The 17,201-nt window shown below is 43.9% G+C and overlaps 1 long non-coding RNA gene across 2 annotated transcripts; it reads right to left on the minus strand.

Moving 5' to 3' along the window:
• Positions 1-486: 486 nt before the first annotated feature.
• On the minus strand, positions 487-8,323 carry LOC307199551. Of its 2 annotated transcripts, none has more exons than XR_013832043.1 (3): positions 7,804-8,323; positions 1,624-1,780; positions 487-644 (listed from the first exon to the last, which is right to left on the minus strand). It is a non-coding gene; the product is annotated as an uncharacterized lncRNA (long non-coding RNA). The 2 variants fall into 2 exon arrangements; XR_013832044.1 differs by lacking the exon at positions 7,804-8,323 and adding an exon at positions 7,246-7,279.
• Positions 8,324-17,201: the final 8,878 nt, after the last annotated feature.

The following is a 17,201-nucleotide window of genomic DNA, read 5'->3' on the forward strand; positions in this document are numbered from 1 at the left end:
CACTGATCCCTTCTTCCAAGTCAGTCTCCAACCCCACTTCTCCTGGTGCCCACTCATCAGTGCCCAGCCACCATGCCTCAAGAACCAACCAGCCCCTTATATAGTTTGACAAAGCACAAAATACTGGAGTCCACCAATGCATGGTATCCTCCTGATGTTGTTGGACTCCCAGGTCCCATCAATCCTTGTCAGCCTGGCCAACAGTTGGGGTGATGGGAGTCGTAGTTCAGCAACATCCGGAGGGCACTACGTGGCTACCCTTGCTTGAGTCCTAGTTCAACAGAGCCTCACCATTTCTGCACCTACATAGCTCATGGATACAGATGGGAGTTAGGAGGCAGGTAAAATAAAGACAAGGTTAAAGATGGCTAGCTCCAAAAGAAGCCAGGGAGTCCTGTGGCAAATAAACAAATCCAAATTGTAGATAGCTTGGGTCAAGGGTACATGCCGACAATAGCAAGGAAATGAAGGGCACATGAATCTGGCTTCTGTTTTTACCCATATAATTAAATGGGTTAAAATCCACTTGCGACTGGATGTCCTCTGTTTTTACACTATGCAGTATCGATTCTGGTGAAAAATCATGACTCTTCCTTTTAGTTTCTGGCATCGGTGTACTTTGGTAGTTTGCTGGAATGTGCCTGCTGAGGACACAGAAAATTAAGAATGCATTGGAGTCAGTAATAGGAGTAATCAAAGTCGCCCTGCACAGTTCCCTGCCCCTTCTCATCTATCTTAGGCCTTGTCACCATTGCCACTGGACAGTCACTAGTACAGTGGTGCCCCACAAGACGAATGCCTCGCAAGACGGAAAACCCGCTAGACGAAAGGGTTTTCCATTTTGGAGGTGCTTCGCAAATCGAATTTCCTATGGGCTTGCTTTGCAAGACGAAAATGTCTTGCGAGTTCCTGCGGGGTTTTTTTTCCTCCCCCCCCCCTTTTTCTAAGCCGCTAAGCTGCTTATCTGCTTATCCGCTAAGCCAATAAGCCGCTAAAAGCCGCTAAAAGCCGCTAAAAGCCGCTAAAAGCCACTAATAGCGCTAATCCGCTAAGCCGTCAATGGGCTTGCTTCGCAAGACGAAAAAACCGCTAGACGAAGAGACTCGCGGAACGGATTAATTTCGTCTTGCGAGGCACCACTGTACTCATTTCTGCATGTTTTCTGGTCATGATCCTCCATCAGGCTCAAAGGCATCCTCAGAGTTAGAGAAGGCATCACCTGTGGAGTCGTCAACGCCCACTCTCCCAAATCATCCAAGCCAAAAAATGTGATCTAGTCAGACACCTCTGGTTCAGAGGATACCCCTCCAATGCACCCATCATTACCTCCTTGCTTAGGAGCCAGTGACTGCAGAACAGAACAGAACAGAACAGAACAGAACAGAACAGAACAGACCTTTTAAATGAACAGACAGCTCCTTGCAGGGGATGGACCCCCAAGTATATGATCAGCCAGCTATAAAAAGGCATAAGCATGCTGCTGAGGCAACACTAGCCCTAGGGAGCTCTCCAGGGTCCTGAACAAGCAATTTTTTAGCCCTGCCCTGCATGGGACAGCAGCTACCTGGAACGAATGAATGGGTTTGATGTTACCACTAGATTCAACTACACTACTGGACATGCCTTGTCCTCTCCCTGCTCTTTGAGATGGTACACCTCCAATGTGTATCCTGGCTTCAAGTTGGGCTCCACTGGGACTCCAGTCCAGGAGAAGACAGGAAAACCTCCTTGCTATATCTATCACGGCACAAGTGTTCTATTTCAGCAAAAGCCATTAAACCTAGAAAAGAAAAACCAAACCAAGCAAACAGCACATATGGGATTGTCAAGGTGGTGCCTGTGGTTGCAGTGGTGTCCTTGAGTACTTCAACTGAAAAGCCTCTGGAGCTTTTCATTTACTGTCTACGTTCATGACAACGTGGTGAGGGTAGTTACCTCTTTTCCTCTTGAAAAGGGGAGCTGAATGAGGAAGTTGGAAAAATGATGCCTTATCCCACTTCACTATATGCAGCCCTGTATGCTTTTCAAAGCTCTGATAAGCACCTGCGTAGCTGAACAGAGCAACTGAGAATCATAGAATCATAGAGTTGGAAGAGACCACAAGGGCCATCGAGTCCAACCCCCTGCCAAGCAGGAAACACCATCAGAGCACTCCTGACATATGGTTGTCAAGCCTCTGCTTAAAGACCTCCAAAGAAGGAGACTCCACCACACTCCTTGGCAGCAAATTCCACTGTCAAACAGCTCTTACTGTCAGGAAGTTCTTCCTAATGTTTAGGTGGAATCTTCTTTCTTGTAGTTTGGATCCATTGCTCCGTGTCCGCTTCTCTGGAGCAGCAGAAAATAACCTTTCTCCCTCCTCTATGTGACATCCTTTTATATATTTGAACATGGCTATCATATCACCCCTTAACCTCCTCTTCTCTCTCTTTTTAAAAAAATAATAATATTTATTCGAATTTTAAAGATTACAAAGAGAAAAAAGAGAAAAAATAAAAATAAAAAGACAGAAAAAATACAAACAATTAAAGAAGAACAAATCAAACCTTTACATACCTTTCTTTCCTTTGTTTATTTCCTTGACCTCCTCACACCTCCCATTTTTGTATTCTAATTCAATTTGTTATTTCAGCAAATCCTTCCAACCTTGTTTTTATCTTAATAATTTGTCTTAATATACTATAATTTTACATTCTCTCTTTCACCAATTCATTTTTACTTAATCCTTTATGTCATTTCTGCTAAAACCACATAATTTTCTTTTCCCAACATCTTTCTAGCAATCCTTAATTTTGCAATATTTTTCAAGATAAACTTTAATTTTTTTTCCAATCTTCTTCCACCGACTCTTCTCCTTGGTCCCGGATTCTGCCAGTCATCTCAGCCAGTTCCATGTATTCCATCACCTTCTTCTGCCATTCTTCCCGGGTGGGTAGATCTTGTATTTTCCAATACTTTGCAATGAGTATTCTTGCTGCTATTGTGGCATACATAAAAAAAAGTTCTATCCTCCTTTCGCACCAATTGGCCAACCATGCCCAAGAGAATTAACCTCCTCTTCTCCAGGCTAAACATGCCCAGTTCCCTTAGCCGTTCCTCATAAGGCATCGTTTCCAGGCCTTTGACAATTTAGGTTGCCCTCCTCTGGACACATTCCAGTTTGCCAGTGTCCTCCTTGAACTATGGTGCCCAGAACTGGACCCAGAATTGGCTTTTTTATCTGCCGCGTCACACTGTTGGCTCATGTCAAGTTTGTGGTCAACCAAGACTCCTAGATCCTTTTCACATGTACTGCTCTCAAGCCAGGTGTCACCCATCTTGTATTTGTGCCTCTCATTTTTTTGCCCAAGTGCAATACTTTACATTTCTCCCTGTTAAAATTCATCTTGTTTGTTTTGGCCCAGAAAGAAACAGATGTCTCATATACCCCAGGTAGTGTGGTTGCTGACCTTGAGCCAGACATCCTGGAGAGTGAAGTCAAATGGGCCTTAGAAAGCACTGCAAATAACAAGGCCAGTGGAAGTGATGGTATTCCAGCTGAACTATTTAAAATTTTAAAAGATGATGCTGTTAAGGTGCTACACTCAATATGCCAGCAAGTTTGGAAAACTCAGCAGTGGCCAGAAGATTGGAGAAGATCAGTCTACATCCCAATCCCAAAGAAGGGCAGTGCCAAAGAATGCTCCAACTATCGCACAATTGCACTAATTTCTCACGCTAGCAAGGTTATGCTTAAAATTCTACAAGGAAGGCTCAAGCAGTATGTGGACCGAGAACTCCCAGAAGTGCAAGCTGGATTTAGAAGAGGCAGAGGAACCAGAGACCAAATTGCAAACATGCGTTGGATTATGGAGAAAGCTAGAGAGTTCCAGAAAGGCACTTACTTCTGCTTCATTGACTATGCAAAAGCCTTTGACTGTGTCGACCATGGCAAACTATGGCAAGTTCTTAAAGAAATGGGAGTGCCTGATCACCTCATCTGTCTCCTGAGAAATCTCTATGTGGGACAAGACGCTACAGTTAGAACTGGATATGGAACAACTGACTGGTTCAAAATTGGGAAAGGAGTACGACAAGGCTGCATTTTGTCTCCCTGCTTATTTAACTTATATGCAGAATTCATCATGTGAAAGGCTGGGCTCGATGAATCCCTAGCCGGAATTAAGATTGCCGGAAGAAATATCAACAACCTCAGATATGCAGATGACACAACCTTGATGGCAGAAAGTGAGGAGGAATTAAAGAACCTTTTATTGAGGGTGAAAGAGGAGAGTGCAAAATATGGTCTGAAGCTCAACATCAAAAAACGAAGATCATGGCTACTGGTCCCATCACCTCCTGGCAAATAGAAGGGGAAGAAATGGAGGCAGTGAGAGATTTTACTTTCTTGGGCTCCATGATCACTGCAGATGGTGACAGCAGCCACGAAATTAAAAGACGCCTGCTTCTTGGGAGAAGGGCAATGACAAGCCTAGACAGCATCTTGAGAAGTAGAGACATCACCTTGCCAACAAAGGTCCGTATAGTTAAAGCTATGGTTTTCCCAGTAGTGATGTATGGAAGTGAGAGCTGGACCATAAAGAAGGCTGATCGCCGAAGAATTGATGCTTTTGAATTATGGTGCTGGAGGAGACTCTTGAGAGTCCCATGGACTGCAAGAAGATCAAACCTCTCCATTCTGAAGGAAATCAGCCCTGAGTGCTCACTGGAAGGACAGATTGTGAAGCTGAGGCTCCAGTACTTTGGCCACCTCATGAGAAGAGAAGACTCCCTGGAGAAGACCCTGATGTTGGGAAAGATGGAGGGCACAAGGAGAAGGGGGCGACAGAGGACGAGATGGTTGGATAGTGTTTTCGAGGTTACCAGCATGAGTCTGACCAAGCTGCGGGGGGCAGTGGAAGACAGGAGTGCCTGGCGTTCTCTGGTCCATGGGGTCACGAAGAGTCGGACACGACTAAACGACTAAACAACAACAACAATGCTTGGCTGCTCCTTTCCACTGTATAGTAAACTTCAGAAGAGCATGATCACTCGCGCCTAATGATCCTTCCACTTCTACCCCACTAACCAGGTCATCAACATTGGTTAGGACCAGATCTAAAATGGCTGTTCCTCTTGTTGCTTCTCCCACTTTCTGGACAATGAAGTTGTGTGCAAGGCCAGTGAGGAATCTGTTTGACCTTATGCTCTGGGCTGAGTTTGACATCCAACAAATATCCGGGTAATTGAAGTCCCCCATTACTACCATCTCCCTTCCTTTTGCATGCTTGGCCATCTGTTCCAGGAAGGCATTATCTATGTCCTCCGTTTGGCTTGGGGATCTATAGTAAACTCCCACAGTGAGGTCACTGTTATTCTTCTCTCCCTTAATTTTGACCCAAATGCTCTCACTTTGGCTTTGAGGTTCTAAATCTTGGATCTCTTCACAGGTATACACATCCCTGACATATAACGCCACTCCTCCTCCTTTCTTGTCTTTTCTGTTTCTCTGAAATAGATTGTATCCCTCCATTATTACATTCCAATTGTGGGACTTATCCCACCAGGTTTCAGTGATGCCTATTATGTCATATTTAGTTTGCTGTACCAAGAGCTCAAGCTCATCTTGTTTATTTCCCATGCTTTGCGCATTAGTGTACAGACATTGAAGTCCATTAATCATTCCCCTGTGTCTCTTATTTAAGGATTTTTTCCTCCCACCACTAGGTCTGCGTGCTGTTTGCTCCATTTGGTCTATGACATTTGGATGATCATCTTCATCAATTGATAGACTCCTACCTTCAGGAGCGCTGTCTCCCTCCCCCACATTAGTCAGTTTAAAGCCCTCCTGATGAGGTTTCTGAGATTTTTGGCAAAAACATTCCTCCCAACCATTGTGAGGGGCAGCCCATCGCTTGCCAGAAGTCCATCTTCAAGAAACTGCAGTCCGTGATCTAAGAATCCAAACCGTTCCTGTTTACACCATTTGCGAAGCCAGCTGTTCACTTCCACTATTTTTCCCTCTCTCCCTGGGTCACGTCGTTCAACTGGGAGGACAGATAAGATGACAATTTGTGCATTTAATTGCTTCAATTTCCTGCCCAGAGCTTCGTAGTCTCTTTTGATCTTCTGGAGGCTATTGCTTGCAATGTCATTGGTTCCCACATGAACCAAGAGGGAGGGGTATTTGTCAGTGGGTTTTATGATTCCTTGCAGTCGTTCAGTTACATCTTGGATCTTAGCCCCGGGGAGACAGCACACTCCCCGAGACATCTTGTCAGGCCCACAGATCACTGCTTCTGTTCCCCTCAGTAGGGAATCCCCTATCACCACTACACGCCTCCTCTTGGGTCTGGTCGGGGTTCTTCCGTGAGCTGCCCATTCCAAGGTCGCCTGCACATTCCCTGAGGACTGACTTTGCTGCTCATCTTCATATACCTGATCGACTATAATGAGGGAGAGATCCTCAAATGGAGTCTGCTCTTCGTCTTCCATGCTAGGGGAGAGGACCTCAAAGCAATTGTGTATTTCTAAACAGAAGACTGGAAGTTTAAAGGAGTGATCTGGGAGACTGGGGGGGCGGGGAGAGAGAACAAGACAGTGGACAAAGGGCGGCCATGGGTGTCGGGGGAGAGGTGGAGAATGATGCGCCAGAAAGAAAAAGAGAGAAAAGTGCATGCACATTGCTCCAGTAAAATTGTACTTCTTGAAATTGTGTATTTTTTCACAGGTTTCCCCCTGCCCCCAATCAAAATACACATAACATATGTCTCCATTGACTGAACGGTAAAAAAAATCATTGATCTGGCACTTTCCAGTGGTGTTGTGATACAAAAACATAGATCTGAGACACAGATCCTTATGGATTCTCATAATTTTCACAAGGGATGCCTTCAAAACATCAGGTTTGTTCTGTGATATGTTGGTGGTTTGTTGTTGTCATTTTGTGTACAAATCATGAAGTTCCATGATGATCCATGTCTTAGATCGATATTTTTGTGGAGCTGGCAAGCACCAGATTTACAATTTTAATTGCGCAGTCTTCCAAAGCAAGCATTAATTTCATGGTGTTTGAGGGTGGGGTGGGTGTGGAAGGACCCTGTGTAAAATCATGCACATTCAGGAGAACCCAATTTAATTGAAAAACAAAGTGTGTGCATGCATGCATAGGCAAGTGGTCTGGTAATCCCTGCAGTAACATTTCCACAGAATTTAGAGCTCCATGGTGCGGAAATGATTATTCACCATTCAGAGTATATTCAGCACATACCCAGAAGATGGACTTCAAAATGGTTTCAGTAAGATTTTTTTAAAAATGTTGACTATAGTATCTCTTGAACTGGTAGTAAAATAAAATAAAATGATACTGTTGAACATCGCCCATTGGTATGATTAAAATGAAATAAAGCCTTTCAACTTTTGTCAGCGTACAGCTCACATCGCAATCCCTGTTGGACACCAGAACTTCAACGAACTATTTGCTTCCTTTCGCCTTTGCTCTTCAGTAGCTTAGATGGAATATTGTTTCTCTTCAAGAGACCCCTGTGGGGGTATGGCTGCTGCCTGGCTCACAACAGTTTGCTGATGCTGAGTTTTTGTTTCGCGTTTTGTCTTGAAGTATAAATCTCCTGGCTCTAACTCCATGCACAGTTGTTTTGGGGAGCTTGGATTCAGAAGCCAAAGTGCAGAAGCATCTTCAGAGACTGCAGTGTAGCATTGCTTCTGATAGGCTCATCATAACCAGTTCTCTTTTTTTCAGGGGGTACTCAAGGATACGCAGTACAGGCACCTCATTTGTTGTAGTTGGTGTTGAAAGTGTGACACTTACTGTAACAACTTCATGGTGAATACTGCCCATAACCTTCCTCTTCCCAATGCAGGGTACATTTGTGTAGGGGGAGAAGGGAGAAGAGGCGGCTGTGGGGAGGGAATCAGTCTGTTATTCAGAGTTACTGGAACAGCAGTCCTTCCCCAGAGCCAATAAATCTACCAATTTAATATGAAGTAGCAGAGGACTGGGGTGAGGGTGGGAGGGATGGAGGAAAAAACAACAATAATGAAACATCACCAGTCTTGAAAAACCAGATTCTTCCAAATGACGTCAATGCGTTAAATGAATAAAGTGAAAGTAGTGCTTCTTCTATTTATCCTTTATAAAATACTTTCAGTTTGCAAGTTCATTTACTATCTGTATTGTGATTGCCTGCAACATATGCCTATGTTCAAATACTGCCCACACTGAGCACAAGGTTAAGTGAGGGAAATCTATCTTTCAGTGATCCTTTACAGCTTCACAAATTTTTGCTCATTCTTTCTCCACATTAATAGGTGTATTTAAAACAAAACAAAACACCACACCTCTCAAAATGTATTATATTTCTCTCAAAAGCAATGTTTAAATGCATGCTTTGATATGTTTATACTGCCAAGAACATTGAGAGATGTGCGAAACCAGGGGAATAGCTAAGTTCCAGCCTACAGATTAGTCCAGTATCAGTTTTTTTCAGCTAGGAATTTGAAAAGATTGAAATTCTCAAATATGAGACAATGTGGCTTGGCCAAGGCTCTTCCACATCTAGAAGCAAACGGTAAGTTATCTAGAGCAGTCTCCACTGAATAATGAAACCATGTTCTTACACAACTACCAATCATTTCAGTGGGGCTTGTTCGGAAAAACTTTCAGGTGGATTGTGGCACAGGACCTTACAAAGCAAAATAAAAATAAAAAGCTCTCAGTTTTTTTAATTGAGAAAGCTTGCTTGTCTCTACATGAAATTATATAGCCCAGCCTTTCCCAGCCTGGTACCCTCTGGATATTTTGACTACAGTTCCCAGCATCCCTTACCACTGACCATGCTGACTAGACTGATGGGAGTTGTAGTCCAAAATATGGGAGGAGGGGCAGGTTGAGTAAGGCTGACATAACTTTTAAAAAGAAAGGCACACCATAGAAGGAAGCTATGACTGGTTTCAAGGAACGGCTGACAGAGAATATAGAAAGTCAAGAATAACATAGAAAATCAATAAATTAGGGCCTTGGGGCTGCAGTGAGAAGAGATGACTCCAAAAATGTTTGAGCAGTTAATCAATTGCTCTTTCACAAACCCCTTTCTCCTGTTGATGATTTTGAAGACTCTGTTGTACTTGGTGGCTATTTCCACAAGGGCTATGCTACTTTCATATCAGTCTGAAAAGCATCTATCTTTCCTGCTTTGTGTATCTTTGTATATCTCCGAACAGTTCCTTACTGTGCAGATGGATCAAGCGTTATAAACACTAGTTTACTTCTACAGTGGTACCTCAGGTTACATATGCTTCAGGTTACATACACTTCAGGTTACATACTCCACTAACCCAGAAATAGCACTTCAGGTTAAGAACTTTGCTTCAGGTTGAGAACAGAAATCGTGCTCTGGCGGCACAGCGGCAGCAGGAGGCCCCATTAGCTAAAGTGGTGCTTCGGGTTAAGAACAGTTTCAGCTTAAGTATGGACCTCCGGAACGAATTAGGTACTTAACCCGAGGTACCACTGTAGAAGGAAAAGAACACAGTGCTTCTACTTGAACTTTACACACACACAAACACACACCCCTTCTGTCATTGCCCCCTGCTCATAACCTGGTAAGGTAAAGGTAAAGGTACCCCTGCCCGTATGGGCCAGTCTTGACAGACTCTGGGGTTGTGCGCCCATCTCACTTAAGAGGCCAGGGGCCAGCGCTGTCCGGAGACACTTCCGGGTCACGTGGCCAGCGTGACATCGCTGCTCTGGCGAGCCAGAGCCGCACACGGAAATGCCGTTTACCTTCCCGCTGGTAAGCGGTCCCTATTTATCTACTTGCACCCGGAGGTGCTTTCGAACTGCTAGGTTGGCAGGCGCTGGGACCGAGCAGCGGGAGCGCACCCCGCCGCAGGGATTTGAACCGCCGACCTTTCGATCGGCAAGCCCTAGGCGCTGAGGCTTTAACCCACAGCGCCACCTGGTACAGGATGTCAAATAATTCCCAAAAGTGTAAATATGACTTTGGTGACACTAAGTAACAAGCATTCATAAAAAAAGATTTATAACAGTGCAAGGCTGTGCATGCCTACTCACAAGTAAATTCAATTGATTTATATGATGTAAGAAGTGCAGCAGGAGTCCAGTCAACATTGCTAACCTGATTTGCTTTAAAAAAAATGAAAGAAAGAAGAAAAGTTGAGACTACATTAATGTTCTAGATGAAATCAGCCAAATTCTGCCACATCCATTTTATTCAGAAGGGCTTCTGTGGGCAGCATAATTATTCATAGTCTTCAAATTTGAAGATTCTCACCCCCTTCCATTAACCAAGACAAGCATTCAAAGCAATAACCCTAAGGGCAGAGGGGTAATTGCAGACAATTGTACTGGAACAGACATTCCTATTTCTCCTTAATACGATATGATATGAAATGAAAACAACCTGAAGCTTTCTGAAGCCACAGCAAACCGAAGTGGAGCAAGAGCAAAAATCACACAAAAAAACCCCCGAACTGCTGCAAACCAGGATCGTATGGAGATAAACTAAGAGCCCTTCCACACTTCTGTTCATCCCATGATTTCAAGTGATTTCAAGTTCTGGGTCTGAGAAGGTTTTCTTTGCTCTGCTATTTTCTCTCCAGTCAACTAAGCTGTGAAAGCTCTCTTAGTGTTTGGGTGTGTTGCGATATCTTCACATCTGAGAAAACGAGGCCCTTCTTGCAAATGGTTTGCCTATCTTTGGTCCCCAGGTGCCAAATCTATGCACACATCTATAAGATGAAACAGTCCACCGTCAGACACAATTTAGGTATGTCAATTCTTGATACTTAATAATCAATAACCCTCCAGGATAACTAGGCTCTTCAGATCTTGCAACCTAAATGCTTGTTTTCCACACTTTGGCTCATTTTTGCACCCATCATCACAGTATATCAACTTTAATTTCCTGGACCAACATTTCTAATGACATTTTGGCAAGGTTCCCAGTAATGAATTTGCACATGCTGTCATTTTGCTGCTAGGGCACACCGCCTCGTGATCAATGTGCATCGCCCATCAAACAATCTGTCACACTTAAGTTGCCTCGCCTTAAGTGAGGGACAACATGGGACCATGTCACTCTTCTTCCTTCCAAACACGTCCATTAATGATGCAAAAACAAACTTGTTCCATTCAGCTGGAAACTGTCAGAGTGGAGGTGGGGGGTATGCAAAATATTCTACCTTCTACCTTTAATAGTTGCAAACTGTGAAGTGGGCAGGTGTCAAAAGCAAGTCTGTCGAGAGTTTTTGCAAGATCATGGCTCAAGTGTAAATACAGGGGGTGGTATTCAACTGAGTTTTACTCAGAGAAGACTCATTGAAATTAATGGCCCTAATGATACCCTCTTTCTTGATTTGCATAGGTCTGTTCGCCAGAAGCGGCTTAGTCATGTTGGCCACATGACCCGGAAGCTCGGAAACCCAGAGTCGGCCACGACTGGACCTAATGGTCAGGGGTCCCTTTACCTTACTCTAAGTAAAACTTTGTTGAATTATTATTTCTATACTTCTCTTCACCTAAGGATCACAGGGTGGTTTACAATATAGAGACACAAAAATAAATGCCATAGTAACAAATAATAACCATCCCTCCCACAGTTTAAAAGACCATAGATTGTTTAATTAGCCAAAGGCCTGGGAGAAGAAGAATGTTTTTTGCTTGGCGCCTAAGATATGTAATGAAGGGGCCAGGTGAGCCTCTCTGGGGAGAGCATTCCACAGGCAGGGAGCCACCACAGAAAAGGTCCATTCTCATGTTGCCATCCTCCAGACCTTTCATGGAAGAGGAACATGATGAAGGGTCTCAGATTATGGTCGTAGATGAATACCACCCTTGATCCATAAGCTGGTGGTATCTTCCAATGGCTCAGCCATTGGCAGGAGTCTGATGTGAGTGAGGGGCTGAGAAGCATTCTTGCAGTCAGGACGAAAGACCAAAGCAGGAGGCATGATTGAGGAGCTAGCCAGGAGTCTGTGGACCAAAGACAACTAAGAATACAGAACTCAGCAGTAAAAAGGAAGATGTTTTTGCTCAAGCAAGGCTCCATTGGAACATGAAGTCCAGGTATACCTCTACCTAACTAGGAGGAGCCAATGGCTAACCTGGGTGGGCAGAGTCAGTCCAGGGCTGACCGAGAAGACTTCACTGAGAAGGCTGTTCAGTGGCTCAGCAGATGGGGCAACTGTCCACTGATCCTTCTCCTGACTGTGGAAAAATGAAGACACAAGAACATTGCCAACAGTGGGCAGTGTCAGGAACCCAGAGAAACAGTCCAACTACTGTACATTAATTGGAAGAAGAAGAAGATTCTCTTTGTTTATCAAATGACTGTCATAGGTATTAAGTATAATACGAAGGTTGGTAATTCATGTGGAGTCTGTGCCAAACAAAATGCAAGAAGGCAGCCATACTTACATATTCACACACCTTCACCATTTAAAAACCATAAAATGTAGGGCAGGGGTCAAGTTTTTACATATACAGTGGAACCTCTGTTTTCAAACTCAATATGTTCCGGAAGACTGTTCGGCTTCCGAAAATTGTTCAAAAACCGGAGCAGTCACTTCCGGGTTTTCGGTGTTCAGGAGCTGAAACATTCCAAAACGGAGGCGTTCGGGAACCAGGGTTTGGCTGTAATAGAAAGAGCAGGGAAAAGGAGAGACTGCATCTCCTTTCTTTATTCTTTATTGCTTCAAACAAGGTTTACCCAACCCATTTCTAATACTGGGAATGAGAGAGGCCATAGCTTGAAGCAATGAAGCACAGCTGGAGAAAGTGGAAGAGACCAGCTAGCTTTACACCCTTTCTCTCAGTCCCTTTTGTCCACAACTCACTTTCTATGTCATCAGGACAGACCCTCCTCCACCACCATCACATCCAGTTTAGTTCTTCTGGGCAAGAATAAATATAGAATAATAGAGTTGGAAGGGGCCACAAGGGCCATCTAGTCCAACCCCCTGCGATGCAGGAATCCTTTGCCCCAATGACCCTGAGATTATGAGTCACATGCTCTACCAACTGAGCTGTCTCACCATCAGTGTTTGACACCTTCCTAATAAGATGTTCTGAGTGCACCTGCAGACATGGGAGAAAGCTGCAAGAGTCATTTTATGCTTGCTAAACCGTAGTGTGAGTAGGACCCCATGGGGAACAACTGAAAAGGAAAAACAACCTTCCACGAGAGAACATCCCAATGTCAAGGCAGCACCTTGGATTTTAAACCGAGGTGCAGAAGCAGACAATTTGGTAAATATTTAATGAAGTGCTCTGTTCCTAGATGCTACCAGAAGCATAAATCTTCCCCAGCCACAGACCCCGAGCCTTCCCCTGAACTGTCAAATGGGATAATGTGCCAGCACAGCATTCGTGTAAGAGAACAAGCAAGGGCAAGCTAATCAGCAGAAAGTGCAGTAATGTCTGGAGCGCTCGTGTGCTGCGGAGACTGGCTTCCCAGAGCTCTTCTTCGCAGGCAGCTTGTGGCTTTAGCCACTGCCAGTTCTGAAAATATGCCACACTTCTTCCCAATCCCCAAACAATATGACAGCTGCCAATGTCAGCCATGCGCCTTTCCCCATTTCCCCAAACACCGAGCTGAATCACAGACTTATCCCTGCCTTTGATTTCAAAAAGGCTCACAAGCCGCCTTTTGTCTGTTCTCTCTGGAGGGAAGGAAAACGTTGCGTTTGGGCAAAGGCAGGTTTCCAAAAACTGCTACCCTTTTATTATCTCCCGCTTGGACTACTGCAATGCGTTCTACGTGGGGCTACCTTTGAAGGTGACTCGGAAACTACAACTAATCCAGAATGCGGCAGCCAGACTGGTGACTGGGGGCGGCCGCCGAGACCACATAACACCAGTCTTGAAAGACCTACATTGGCTCCCAGTACGTTTCCAAGCACAATTCAAAGTGCTGGTGTTGACCTTTAAAGCCCTAAACGGCCTCGGCCCAGTATACTTGAAGGAGCGTCTCCACCCCCATCGTTCTGCCCGGACGCTGAGGTCCAGCGCCGAGGGCCTTCTGGCGGTTCCCTCATTGCGAGAAGCAAAGCTACAGGGAACCAGGCAGAGGGCCTTCTTGGTAGTGGCGCCTGCCCTGTGGAACGCCCTCCCATCAGATGTCAAAGCGATAAATATCTACCTGACATTCAGAAGACATCTTAAGGCAGCCCTGTTCAGGGAAGTTTTTAATCTGTGATATTTTAGTGTATTTTTGGTTTCCATGGAAGCCGCCCAGAGTGGCTGGGGAAACCCAGCCAGATGGGCGGGGTACAAATAATAAATTATTATTATTATTATTCTTTTCTTCCAGCTGGGAAAAAAATATATTCTTCCACTTGCAAAGATGCATCTTCTTATTTGCTTCACTGATGCCCCACTTTTCCCCCCAACGAGGAAACATCATGGCACACATCATGCTCCACCCACCCCCCGCCAAAAAAATTCATCTCCACAACAACCCTGTGAGGTAGGTTAGTCTAAAAAAAACCCCAACTGTCTGGCTCAAATGCACCTGTTAAGTCTCTTGGCTGAGTGGGGATTTAAAACTGGGCTTCCCCTCTGTCCTGGCACAGCACTCTGAACCACTAAAATACACACCTGACCATGTGCACAGCCTGGAGAAAGGTCAATGGAAGTAAAGTTATTCCAGTGCCTCTCTTAAACATACTGAACACAGCTTGAGGCAAACAGGGATTTCTGCTTTTCATCTATGAGGCAGAATACTTTTTAAAAACAAACTTTTCTTTATTTCCTTTCCGAAGGACATAGTACAAAGAGCGAATGTGAACACAAAATATACCTTGACAGTAGGGTTACAGTACTTGGTATTGTGTTGTTTAGTTCTCATTCAAATCAGAAGACTTCCTTTGCCTCCACAGCAGAAAAAGGAAGTTCTGTGGAGTTGTGCCTGCACAATGGAACTGCTAAATGGCCACAGGTTGCATATCGAAGCAATGGCTCAGTAGGCTGTGGGCACCCCATTTGTTAAAAGCTCTGAGCACATAATAGTTAAGTTTTCTGTCAAAGGGAAGCTCAGTTATTTTCTGTCTGCTCCGATGAGGCCCATAAACTCACACAGACTAGGGGGCAATACTAATTGGGCTTTGCTTAAATGGCAAATCCCTTTTCAACTTGTCTGATTTTATAAATGTCACATTTTTATATGTGTGACCTTTACTGACTTTTCTCTCAGACTTGGAAGGAAAGAGAGAGAGAGAGAGAGAGAGAGAGAGAGAGAGAAGTTCAAAGTTGGGAAAGGGAGATCTCTTTGATAATAACAGGGAGATGCATTTATTTCAGCAGCAACAACAACATTGTTTACTTGACATTCATAGCCCACCCATTAACCATGCCATCTGGGTGGTACACAGCTGTGTGGTTTTATTTTTTAAATCAAATATAAACAAAGAAATCAAAACAATAAAATCAATGCAACTATGCGCACAAAGCCAATGCAAGCATCATAAAATCATTCTAAAATGGCATTAAAAACCAGTAAAGACAATATATTCTGAATTTTATTTTATTATTCAGGTGGAGATAGGCTCACAAATAATGTCTGCTCTTTCCATTGTATCTTTTACATTTCAACCCCAAAGAACTAATTGGGGAGGGGGGGGCAGAGGAAGACAAAGAGGAAGACTCCTTCCCCTCCCTCCTTACCTTCCTTTCCCCTTCTCCAACAATTTCTCACCTAATCCACTAATAAGGAAGTCAAAGCAGTTTTCTGCCACCTATCACTTGCTAAATGTCCTGCGCTGGCCAAGGGTACAAACCAACATGGTAGGACAAAATTCCCAGGGAACTCCCACAGAAAGACACACAAGTTGCTAAACGCCCTTTTAATTGCAGTTTACAAAATAAGTATGAAAAATGTGCAGGTACAGCAAGGCCTATCAAGCACAGAGAGGGGGCTAGATTTTACAAATATATATGAATTGAGAGCGGGGGAGGAGGGCTAGCTTTGGCCTCATCCACTGCCAGCGCTGCCCCCCCATGTGATCCTTGAACACTTTCACCCGCAGAAACACAGCTTTTGATATCAATTTTTCCCCCCACTTCTGATTTAAGGAACTGAGTAATCCTGTCAATTTTTAAAAAGCACTGAATATTGTAGGCTTGTATATCACTTAATTCCACTTAGCAAAGGAGCTTTTGATCTGCTTAACCAAAGGGAAAATAACAGCTTAAGGACTCATTGACCGAAAGAGATGGCGTGCTGATTGTTCCAGAGAGCTACATTTTATTTTAATTTGGAAATAAAGCAGCTAGATAGCTAAGAACCCAAGTCTATTACAGCCCACTCTTCAGCTATTGCATAGAGGGAGGGCAGGAGGGGGAGAGGTCGGGGGGGGAGCAAGAGGATGTTCCCGTCTTCCCAGCTATGGAGCAAGGAAGGCCAAATGAAGCAAACCTTGTCACCATTTCCTATCGCACTGGTCTCTCGCATCCCACTGAAGGAGCTTGCCTAGAGCAACTCAGGCAAAGGTTTGTCTTTTTTTTCCCAGTTGTGGCTTCCATCTTGTCCAATGCTCTTTCCTGCCAGGATGTTGTCAGTGGCTGGTTGCCCGGGAAAGTATGTAGGCAAGGAAAAGTTTATTACCATCCTTTTTTATTTCAATTTTTACAGAGAACCCAGCCTCTTGGATAATACCGTTGTCCCGAGTGAATCTCCCACTTCCTCATTCATCATCATCATCATCACCTCCTCTATGGGTGCTGCTACATGCCCTCTGTATTTGAGGTCTTTGCTCCCCTTTTTTCTTTCTTTTTTTTATTTGTTCAACACATAACAAAAAGGACAAAATAAACCATAGTGAGAATACCATCAGTTGCGCCTAACACAGAGAATTAATATAAATTTCATAATCCATAAACTGTAATTGTCTCTTCTTTTGAAACCCGACTTCCCATCTACCCCATAAATCACATTACCATTCTTTGCTGCCAATACATGTTATTACTTTCATCTCAAATCACTACAAAATTTGTTAAATCATATAACTAGTGAATGATATTGCTGGAATTATTCAAATACCGCTATGGATATTAAGTCATTATTATTGATTTTCAAATATATTTTAAATATTTCCCATTTTGACATGAATTCTTTCCTTGGTTTGTTCTTAAATTTTTCGGATAGGCTATCTAATTCAGCATAATCAATCATTTTTTTGGACCC

The sequence above is a fragment of the Podarcis cretensis genome, assembly GCF_951804945.1.
Source record: "Podarcis cretensis genome assembly, chromosome: 12".
Taxonomy (NCBI): domain Eukaryota; kingdom Metazoa; phylum Chordata; class Lepidosauria; order Squamata; family Lacertidae; genus Podarcis; species Podarcis cretensis.